This window comes from Mustela nigripes, chromosome 5, assembly GCF_022355385.1.
Source record: "Mustela nigripes isolate SB6536 chromosome 5, MUSNIG.SB6536, whole genome shotgun sequence".
Taxonomy (NCBI): domain Eukaryota; kingdom Metazoa; phylum Chordata; class Mammalia; order Carnivora; family Mustelidae; genus Mustela; species Mustela nigripes.
This window is the reverse complement of record NC_081561.1, coordinates 4699269-4709861: the sequence shown is the minus strand read 5'-3', so window position 1 is coordinate 4709861 and position 10593 is coordinate 4699269. Positions and strand designations below refer to the sequence as shown.

General features: G+C 43.2%; 1 long non-coding RNA gene across 6 annotated transcripts; it reads left to right on the top strand.

The window, feature by feature from the left end:
• Nucleotides 1–315: 315 nt before the first annotated feature.
• On the top strand, nt 316–5848 carry LOC132018759 (uncharacterized). Of its 6 annotated transcripts, XR_009404569.1 has the most exons (5): nt 316–708; nt 1956–2089; nt 2412–2526; nt 2887–2958; nt 3757–5848. It is a non-coding gene; the product is annotated as an uncharacterized LOC132018759 (long non-coding RNA). The 6 variants fall into 6 exon arrangements; XR_009404568.1 differs by having other exon boundaries at nt 316–561; nt 1996–2089; nt 2887–5848; XR_009404566.1 differs by having other exon boundaries at nt 1996–2089; nt 2887–5848.
• Nucleotides 5849–10593: the final 4745 nt, after the last annotated feature.

Here is a 10593-nt window from a genome sequence, read left to right as displayed (position 1 = left end):
GGTGTCAGCAAGGCCATGCTCCCTTGGAAGGTGCTGTGAAGGATCTGCTCTGGGCCTCTCTCCAAGCTTCCGCTGGTTCCTTGGCTCATGACAATGTAACTCCAGCCTTCGGGGGCTGTCCTCCCTGCCTGGAGAATGTGCCCACACTCTGCCTGTCTCTGTGTCCACATCTCCTTTAATAAGGACACCAGTTGTACAGGGTTAGAGCTCACCCAGATGATCTCATCTAAACCCAATACTTTGGCAACAACCCTATTTCCAAATAAGGTCACATCCTGCAGTGGGGGCGGTGGGGGGGGAGGGCCGTGGTTAGGAATTCCACATGTAAATTTTAGGGGGACACAATTCCGCCCATCACAGGGATATGAGCTGAAAGAATATCTTGGCCAAATTATTCCATCCCACCAGCATCAGGAGAAGGGAACCAAACTGTATCAGAGAGCTCCACAGAAAACCCAGTGTGGGAGTAGGGAGGCATTTCCCCACCAGCTCTGCAGTGAAGCAGATCTCCCTGGATGCTCTCCCCGTAGCAGCACAGCCCACGGCAGCCAGGACTGCAGGGTAAGTGGAAATCCAGGACCCCAAAGCCGGGCTGCCAGCTCCTCATCTAGACCTCTGTTCCTGCCTCTCAGCTACCCTTCCCTCTTGCCTGGGAGCCATGGATAAAAACAACTACCTGCTCTGTCTGGAAACCAACACCAGAGGCTGGTGATGTATTTTAAGAAATATATTTTATCCTTTCTTGATGATAAAAATAATGCATGCTCATTATAGCTCACTTGGAAATGACACAGAAGTTGAAAGCCCATAGGAAAATCGCCCCTAATTCTAAGACACAGTCAACCCATTAAATTTTGATTTCTCTTTCATCCATTTTTTTTCTTTTTCTATGCATATTTTACAGAATCTGGACCATGATCTCTATTTCGTTCTATGCTCTCATTTTTCACATAACATAATGTGAAATTTCCTGTTATTACAAATTATGCTTAAATATTCTTCCAACAGCTGAAGAATATTGAGATGGCCAAATAATAATAATACGGAGAAGCTGATATTTCTGCATTCCAGACACAGTTTTAAGCAATTTATATACATTTTCCCATTTAATCCTGACAAGAGCCCAACAAAGTGGGAATTATTTTCAATGATACAAATTGTTAAAAAATATTGAGGCTCAGAGTTTTAGTAATGTGTCTAACATCACACAATTATTAAACAGCCAAAGAGAGATTTATAGACAAGTTTGTTTAAGGCTACTTTCCTTGCTTCTGATTACTGTTTAATTTCTCTATTCTTGGATATGGGGCTTGTTTCCACATTTTTACTGTTATAAATACTGCAATGTACATCTTTGGACAGAACAGTTTTCCCCCAGATAAATTCACAGAACTGGAATTACTAGAAGATTTGAACATTCAAAAACCCACATTTTTTGTTACATTATCACTAATTTGCTTTCCAAGAAGGTTATGCCAACTTGCATTCCCTCGAGCACCATTCTTGTTTCTTTATGCCGAGCATTGGACAGTCAGTCTTACTAAGCATTCCTGCTATTTATGATAGCTGAAAACAGATTGGTTTTGCTTTTTATTTGCATTTTTTTTTGGTTATTAAGTTACATGGTTTTTCATGTGTTTGAAGCCATTTATATTTTCTACTAATAGTCTGGGCCCATTTATCTGTTAAAGCTTTAGTATTCTGATGAGCCATAGGCAACTGAACATTTTTTTTGTGGGTCAAAAACTTGTTGACTTTCAGCTCCAAGTTTTTTTCAAATGCATTAAGAATATTAATCTTTAGATATATTGGCCATAAATATTTTTGTTGATGTTTTGATATAGATGTTTTTATTTCCAAAATGAGCACCCAGTAATCTGGAAAGTATTTGAGTAATGAAAATAGCATGCTAATGAGTCCATAGACTGACTTTTTTTTTTTTTTTTTTGCTTTAGCATCTTATTTGCATTTCCTTCTCTTCCTCCGCCCTCTCAGATCTGAGTCCAGAATGACATACCTGTATGAGGAAGATCACGGCTTGGCATCAACTTTAGAGACAGAATAGGAAATGTCCTTGAAAGAATTACAGGTGCCAGTTAAAATGAGAAAAAATAAATAAAAATTAAAAAATAAAAATAAAATGAGAAAAAAATAATGCATCTTCCCTATGGGCAATGACCTCTTAAAGGAAAAAATAAAAATGTAAACTGTAGCCTGAAAGCATGTGGAGGGATTACTTTTACTGTGGTAGCTTAGAGGCTCTTTAAGGGAAGAGTGATGGTGGTGTACGTGCAGAGATGCACCTTGCACGCCTGACAACTCCGAATGGGCTGTGTCTCATTCGTAGCCAAATGCAGAGAAAGCCAGACCATCTGGCTCTGCAACGATTTCATGTCTTCTCTTTCCTGTAGGTAGACGGAGAATCATTTGAAAGAAAACCTTCTTGGCTGCAGATTGCACACATATTTTTGAACATCTCAGAGTAAAAAGGAATGGTTCAAGTCGCTTGTCAAATCTAAGCGGATGGTAAGAGAGACAGAAACACTGTTTCAACAGCCAGGAATCTTTGAAATCAAAGGTTACTGATAAGCATTTGCCTTTTAACATCTCCTGCTCAAGACCCTTTGTAGAAACAGTTTCTGTTTGCTTGTGTTCCTCTGGGGAAAGGGATAGCGTTGTATCGCAATCTGCTGCCTTGAGCCTCTGGTTTAAATGATTTACATCAACTCTCCCTTGGCCTTCAGTACTTTTTCATGTCAAGTACCGATGCCCTGACCCAAAGATGGGAAGCAAATCTTGGCTCCTCCTGTGTCCAAGCCTTTGATCAACCCGATGTATCGTGCTGCCTGTGTAAAGTGTAAATGAGATTATATTTTGTATTTACAGCGTGGCTCCTGGGAAGGTAGCTGAAGATATTACACACTGGTGCCTGCAAAAACAATAAACCATTCTCCATGGGTGAGGATGACATTCCTGACCCGCCCTCGGAGAGGAGGAGCTTACAGTTGCTTTCCCTGGGGAGACCACCACTCCTGTCACCTGGTTGCCATTTGTCGCCAGCCCGCCGGGTTGGGGGCGCAGCTAGGTGAAGAGAACAAAGTTTGCCTCTGTGCAAAGCTAACTGACCCATTCACCAATCCCACCAATCACACTCCTGACGTCAGTCTTCCTGGCAGGAGCCACAGACCCACATGTCTAACTGCTCCATAGGAACCAATGCGTCTGCAAACAGACTTCTGCCCCCCAGAGCAGGCTTGCTCTGGGGGGCTGGAGTCTGTGCACAGAGCTCTGCCCCCTGTCACCGCCCCCTGCACCCTGGGCCTCTCCTTGTGAAGATGGCTTACACACGCGTCCCAGATGTTCCCTGAAGCCGAGAGCCCTGGAAACGGCTGCGTAAAAACACATGCGCTTGCTAAGGGCCGGACTGGAACGTCACCAAATGGTCCCGGGCTGTGGTCTGATTACTGGGCAGTTTAAGACCCAACCCTGTTTTCTCCTCTCTGAGCTGTGATGGGGCATGAGTCTAACAGCTGCGGTTGTAGTGAGGGTTTCTTGTAAATACCGTGGGTATAATGGTCATAGTACCACAGGAACGTTAATGTTTTTTTGTTGTTGTTGTTTTGTTTTTTGTTTTGTTTTTAAAGAGAGCAAGAAGAACACAGAGAGGAGGAAGCCGATTTGATAGCTGGTAATGAATATGTAGGAAATCTGATCATAGTTTTGGAATGATAATATGGTCTCCTCTTTGCTTTCCAGCAAAATTTATATATGTGTGCCCACCTGCCTCCCCCACCACCGGAGTGTAAAGCTCTCCCTTGGAAGAATGTCAGTAGTGACAACAGGTCAATCTATGCAGCTGTGGTGTAAATCTTCCCTGAAATCAACTGCACGCATGTGTTCGTCCTCCCTGGGGGCCTGCGGCCGAATAAGGCAGGCTGTGTGACTGTGTCCCTGACTAGCTCCCTGCCCCCCACCCTCTCTCGGTGCAAACCCGTCCGGCAAGCTGCCGTCGCTGGCATCCTCCAGGGGCTTAACCAGCAATAAGCCATCTCCGCAGAGAAGGACATGTGAGGGCTTCGAGCTCCATCATGTGACATGCGCTGGGCGTGAAGAGCAGTTGCTTCTCCTTGGCTTTGGAGACCCTCCCTATTCGGTCACAATCCTGCCTTCCAAAGACCCCTTCCCTCCACCAGTGTACCTGAGCCACCCCGCCCCCTTCCAGCTTCCCAGACCCGCTGCGACCTCCTGCTGTAAACTTCCCTGTGATCTGAACCTCTTCTTCCCAGCGCTCTTCCCCATCCTTCAGTGCGTCTTCCTCATTGGTTAACTGAAGTGTCTGGCAGATAGGGGCTTCGAAAATGTTCGCTCACTGCAGGAGAGAGGGCTTTAGCAGCCCAGTCTGAGTGTTTCATTTAGCTGTTTGCTCAACACGGCAGGACGGTTCCAGGCCAAGCCTCGGCCACCGTTGTTTTCTCTACCTGGGATGCCCTTACCTCTGCCCCACAATCCACATCCTATTTACCCTTCCTACTGGGCTCATTCTCCTCTCCAAGGCCACCCCTCTTGCCTAACCCATCAGATCCAGTGGGAGTTTTCCCTTTTTTTTTTTTTAAAGATTTTATTTATTTATTTGACAGACAGAGATCACAAGCAGGCAGAGGCAGACAGAGAGAGAGGGAAGCAGGCTCCCTGCTGAATAGAGAGCCCAGTGCGGGGCTCGATCCCAGGACCCCAAGATCATGACCTGAGCAGAAGGCAGAAGCTTTAACCCACTGAGCCACCCAGGCGCCCCAAGTTTTGCCTCTTCTAAATTCCTGGCGTTCTCATTGCTCAGGGACCTAGGCCTTAATCACATACTTCCCTGCAGGGAGACCTGAATTTTCCTGGGTTCCCTTATCAGATCTGTATCCACCTCCCCCAGTTCCTCAGGGTCCTGACAGTTGCTGAGCACAGACCAGCTGCTCAAACATGTCTGATGGCAATTGGGCACTTTCTACCTCTCCAATTCCCCATATCCTGTCTGTCATTCAAAGTCCCGCTCAAGCCCAGCTTCCTCCATGGTGGCTCTGTGGATGATGCCCCACACTGATCCACAGCTGGCCCTGAGGCCACACTTTCTGTATCTCACACACCTGTGGGATGACATGTCCGGGCACCAATCCCAGCGTGTATGCATATTCCATAACTTGTGACCTTTGTGTGTGCCCAGCTGTGTCCTGGCTCTCTGGGTCCCCGGTGTACTCCCAGGTAACATGCACCCCCACTGAGGCCCTCTTGAGCTGACCCTTCTTTCGTTCATCCAGACACACCAGAATACTCAAGGCCCAGAATGTGTGACTGGGTGCCTACTGCCCTCTCAGGATGACCTTCTATGTGAGTCACAACTTCTGCTCCTGGAGTTTGATCCACACACTTCTCAGTATGGAAGGCTGACAGCAGAGCTCTTTGAGACCAAGTCACCCACCACCAGGAGACTGAGCATTTCTGGAGCACAGAGAGATGCTCTTAGTCCAAAGAAGGCTCACTGTGCCCGGCACATAGTAGAAAGTCAGTATGCCTTGAAATAGAATAAAAACAACCATGATCCTTGATGGTAAGTGTCCTACTCCAGCATCTCCAAATGTTGGCTTATCCACCTTGTAAAACAATTTTGAAAATCTATGTACTCATCCACACATTTTTACATTGACATCTAAAATTTTTCACACGTTTTAAAAATAGGTTTTACTAATAGGAGACAGGAAATGTTAACTATTATGTATGTTGAAATGAGATGAGGATTGACTATCGTTTGAATCAATATTTTATATTATTGGATAAAATAAATTTTCATTACTTTACTGAATAAAGCCTGTATAGCTCGAGGATAGCAGGTGAAATTTTTTTTGTGTGTTTGATTGATTGTATTTCGGAAAATCCAACTGCCCTGCAAAAACTACATTTTAAAGGATCAACACCGTGAGCTTATGCTACTTTGATATTCTGAATGATGAGCCCCCATGGGCCAACATGGCCTTCTTGCAGAAATATGTATAAGACAGGGAAGGACACAAAGCCTTATGAGCGGAAGGGATTTGGTTCATCATTAATTTTAATTTATCCCATTGCTTCAGGGGCCCTCCTGCAGCAAAGAACTAAAACGAGATTTGGGATGGGCAAGGGATGTATCCTTCTTTTGTAAATTGAGGAAGATACTTTCTTCCAAGCAGATTACCATTAGCAAAGAATACCTGTGGGCATGGATGCCATTATGGCTATCCCTGCCTGAGTATCTTTTGGAAAGTGTTCAGATTTTCCAGAAAGTGTGTACCCCCATTGGAGGAACACAGGCCCACTGTTGCAGTTTAACAGTAAGAAAGCTGGAGTGGAAGGGTGAGCAAGTCCTGGTCCAGGCCCCTGAGCTCATGCTCCCCCTTTGGCTCCATGGAGAGGACAGCCTTCATCTTCCCTGTGAGGCAGGTTAATATGGAAACTGGGGAAAACTGTTAGGTGTTACACTGTCAAGCATTAGAAACAAAAACCGCCCCTGAGAGGTAGCTAAGCCAGAGAGGCACAGTAGAACACACCCGCTCTCAGAGGAGTCAAGGGCAGACAGTGGTAGGCAGGCACAGCTGAGGAAGGGGGGCAGGAGGGAAAAAAGGCAGACAGAGGAGCTGGAACAGATGTGTGGTTGGTCTAGACCAATTCAAGGGCCCTGTGCTTCTTTTTGCCAGCCCTGCACCAGGAAGCCCAGAGCTCAGGTTCCTGGCTCCCCCGCTTGCAGCTTTGTCTTACAGAAGGAAAGCTGTTTAAACTTTATTGTATGAAGTGCTATAAATATAGTCTGGCTTCAAAGTCTTTGTGGCTCTGACAGCTCCTGAGGCTCTCCAGGCTCATGTTCTGGTCCCTGTGTCTTATTTTTCTTGGACAAACCAAACCCCGCTGGTCTTATGCACCTGAGTCACCTCTTCCCCCTAGAGCACCTTGCCTAAAGCACAAACGATTGCTTCTTTCTCCAGCATACGCACCCCACCTCACCCCGTAGAGCAGAATTTCTCCAAGTGGGATCCACTACTGTATCACCATTATCTGGGATTTTTGTGGGGAAAAAAAGAGGAGAATACATTGCGAGGCAAATCTGGAGATCAAGATTTCAAATCTCTAATATTTGGAACCCCTAGGACAATACATAGGAACTTGCCCTCTCATAAGCTGCCCAGGTACTCCTCTGTGTTCTAAGGCTTGGAATCCATCACTGCTATGATCTGAATGTTGGTGTCTTCCAAATTCATATCTTGAAATGTTAATCCCCAAGGTGATAATATTTGGAAGTGAGGCCTCCGGGAGGTTTGGGTCATGAGGATAGAGTCCTTATAAAAGAGACACCCAGAGATCCACTGCCCTTTCTACCAGGGAAAGACACAGGAAGAAGACAGCCATCTGGGAAACAAGAAGCAGGTTCTCACCAGACACCAAATCTGCCGGCACCTTGATCTTGGTCTCCCAGCCTTCAAAGCTGAGAAAACAGTTTCTGCCGCTTAGAAGCCATCCAGTCTGTTGTTTTCTTTAATGCAGCCCCAGTGGACTAAGAGAAGGGGTGTGCCATCAGGGACTTTCTCAGAGTCCCTGGGCTTCCTTCCCATGTCTACTGTAACACTCGCCATCACACAGCAATTTCTTTGTGTACGAGGTTGTTCCCACTAGTCTCTGAATTCTCAAGAAGAGAGACACTCTTCACCTGTGTTCACTCCACACCAAGCACATTACCTGGTACATAGTGCTACTTAATCATTGCTTTTCTTCCCTTCTCTTCCCTTCCTTTTCTTCCTCCCTCCTCCTCTCTCTCTTCCTTCCTTGTCCTTCTTTCTTTCTTCTTTTTTCTTTCTCTCTCTCTCTCCTTCCCTCCCCCTTCTTTCTTCCTCTCCCTCCCTCCCTCTTTCTTTCCTTCCTCTTTTCCTTACCTCCTTCCTTCCTGTCTCCTAAATAGCTTTTTATTAAAGAGTAAAGCACAGTTGCAACACAATGTTAAGTGTTTGTAAGTTAGGTCACAAAAGGGGTGCAGAATGTTTGCAGTATAACTATTAGATTCATGCAGCTAAAGTCATCCATCATATCTTATACCAATCCAAAAGTAAGTATTCCATCATTAAAAGTAACTCAAATCTAACTACCAAAATGATGTTAGTGGATCTCTTATCCTATTTAACATTTTAACCTTATTTTTAATACTAAATTTCTTACCAAATGGAATCTACAAACTAAATTTTTAGAAACTGTCAAAGTGATTAAACATTACAAACCAAGTAGTTAGGTTAACAGAAAATACTGGGAGAAATAGTGACAGAAAATACTGAGAAAGTATCACCAGTTACAGGCGTTTTATTAATGATTTTGATACTAATATACTCTAAAGGGATTTTGCAAAAGTTGATCTGCTGGCTTCTGCAGATAAACCTTGACACTAAACTCTTTGTAACTATTCTTTTTTTTTATGAAGAATTATGTGATTTTATTAACTTTTCTATGTATGTTGTTTTGCCTGGGAGCTAACACAAATCAGAAAAATCACAAATGCCAGGTTCTATCCACTTGAGGAAAGCAAATAAGCCTGACTATTAACATTGCAATTTTTACTTCATAATATTTTTACAAAGGTTTGTCTTTGAAATGGAATGACTTAGCTGAAGTATTACATTTCTTTTTTTTAAATTTTTTTTTTAATATAATTTTTTATTTTTTATAAACATATATTTTTATCCCCAGGGGTACAGGTCTGTGAATCACCAGGTTTACACACTTCACAGCACTCACCAAAGCACATACCCTCCCCAATGTCCATAATACCACCCCCTTCTCCCAAACCCCCTCCCCCCGGCAACCCTCAGTTTGTTTTGTGAGATTAAGAGTCACTTATGGTTTGTTTCCCTCCCAATCCCATCTTCTTTCATTTATTCTTCTCGTACCCACTTAAGCCCCCATGTTGCAACACCACTTCCTCATATCAGGGAGATCATATGATAGTTGTCTTTCTCCACCTGACTTATTTCGCTAAGCATGATACGCTCTAGTTCCATCCATGTTGTCGCAAATGGCAAGATTTCATTTCTTTTGATGGCTGCATAGTATTCCATTGTGTATATATACCACCTCTTCTTGATCCATTCATCTGTTGATGGACATCTAGGTTCTTTCCATAGTTTGGCTATTGTGGACATTGCTGCTATAAACATTCGAGTACACGTGCCCCTTTGGATCACTACGTTTGTATCTTTAGGGTAAATACCTAATAGTGCAATTGCTGGGTCATAGGGCAGTTCTATTTTCAACATTTTGAGGAACCTCCATGCTGTTTTCCAGAGAGGTTGCACCAGCTTGCATTCCCACCAACAGTGTAGACTATTCTTTTCTAGATGTGGTTGACACAAGATTAGTCACATTTAATCTATTCTCAGATATACATTCCCCAAAAGATCTAGTCTGTGCCAGAGATCATGCAAATCTGGAGTAAAAACATTTGGAGTTGGTTATTACTGTATGCCAAGTACTTTTCCTATCTTATTTCCATTTTTCTCAAAATTTCCTATTACAAATATATAACCAGAGCTCATCTTTTTAGATACCAAGTGGGTTATTTTGTGCAAAAGGGAGTTTTTATCAACAAACCTTCCCAATTTGGCAATTCAGTGGCAAAGAGAAGTCTTCATATGTGTAGTCTCTGTTTTCAATTGAGTAAAGAGAAACCAACAATCCTGTCTTAATACTAAGGCAAGCCCTAACTGTAAAAGTATCTTATTTTGGTTAAGTTTCAACAGTTCAAGCTCAGGTTACTCTCACAGATGACTAATCACTAAAATTACTTCTACAAGTGTAAAACCAACATTTCCTTACGGGAGGGGAAATGGGAAGGAAGAAGCAAATGGAGTAGAGGCACCATGTGGCGGACGGGGTACATACAGCTATATGTTCCGTGCATGATTTTGGTCACTTTTCACAACATGATAGCTATTTTCTTGTGTCTCTTCCTGCACCTACAATAAAAGAAAGTGCTAAAATTTATGTTGACTGACATAACATAATAGAAATAATAATAATAATAAATAAAGTTAAAAAGAAGAAAGTGCTAAACCTATAAATCAAAGCAAATTGATAAAACATTCACTTTCAAGTTTCATAAATAAATGCTTTTCTTTCTTTTTTTTTTTTTTTAAGATTTTTTCATCAGAGACAGAGAGAGTGAGCACAAGCAGGGGGAGCAGCAGCAGAGGGAAAAGCAGGTCCCCACTGAACAAGGAGCCTGACGTGGGGCTCGATCCCAGGACCCTGGGATCATGACCTGAGCCAAAGGCAGATGCTTAGCCTACTGAGCCACCCAGGTGTCCTAATATACGCATTTCTAATTATAAAGTTTCTACAAGACATTTGCATGTTTACATAGACTAACATATATCACACAAACTCATGGATGTCTTCTATTATGCTCTTAATTTTGCCTAGATCTGACATTATCTTCATAAATATTCAATTAAGCCACAAACAAAAAAACTAACTTTTTGAATCTATCCAAGTTTTAAACAACAAAAAAAGATCAGCAGCAATCCTATAAACCAGAAAACA